This window comes from Protobothrops mucrosquamatus, unplaced genomic scaffold, assembly GCF_001527695.2.
Source record: "Protobothrops mucrosquamatus isolate PMUCROS unplaced genomic scaffold, P.Mucros_1.0 scaffold325, whole genome shotgun sequence".
In the NCBI taxonomy this organism is placed as follows: domain Eukaryota; kingdom Metazoa; phylum Chordata; class Lepidosauria; order Squamata; family Viperidae; genus Protobothrops; species Protobothrops mucrosquamatus.
Window position 1 is genome coordinate 952,532 of NW_015386664.1, and position 1,016 is coordinate 953,547.

Genomic DNA, 1,016 nt, shown 5'->3' on the forward strand with positions numbered 1-1,016 from the left:
ATTGGGGTGGCCCGGGGTGGATATGTACAGCTGAGTATCATCAGCGTACTGATGGAAATCCACCCCAAAGCCACGAATGATCTCCCCCAGCGGCTTCACATAAATATTGAACAGAAGTGGAGAGAGGACCGACCCCTGTGGGACCCCACAAGTTAGGGGCCTTGGGGTCGACCTCTGTCCCCCTGCCAATACAGACTGCATACGGTCGGTGAGGAAGGAGGAGAACCACCGCATCACAGTGCCTCCCACTCCCAACCCACCCAAACGCCACAGCATGATACTGTGGTCCACAGTATCAAAAGCCACTGAGAGGTCCAAAAGAACTAGGACAGAGGAATAACCCCTGTCCCGGGCCCTCCAGAGATCATTCACCAACGTGACCAATGCCGTTTCCATGCTGTATCCCGGCCTGAAGCCCGACTGGAGAGGGTCTAGATAGACTGTTTCCTCCAGGTGCCGAGGAAACTGCTGTGCAACCACACTCTCAACAACCTTGCAGTCTCTTGACCTTGAATGCACCCCTATGCGTTACAATGGTCTGTGCCTCAGCAGCCGCTTCGTCAACAGGTAACTGTTGATAAGCCTGTGCCAAGTCAAGCTTTGCAAAAACTCGCCCCCCCCTTGAGGGAAGCCAAAATGTGGCTGACTACTGGTATGGGGTATGCATGCTGTTGCAGTGCCTTGTTAATAGTGCACTTGTAATCAGCACATATACGAATGTCCCCATTAACTTTAAGAGGCGTAACTATGGGTGTTTCCCATGGACTTGAATCCACAGGCTCTAAAATGCCTTGTTGGATCAATTTATCCAACTCAACATCAATTTTCCCTTTTAATGCAAAGGGTACTCTTCTAGCTTTAACCCTAATAGGTGTGATGTTGGGGTCAAGTCGTAAGGAGACTGGAGGCCCCTTGTAGGATCCAAGCTGTGAACTAAACACATCTGCAAACTCCTCGCAGACTTCTGCTAGGCTTAACGTTTGCAAACTATGCAAGCCAGTAACCTGAATTCCCAA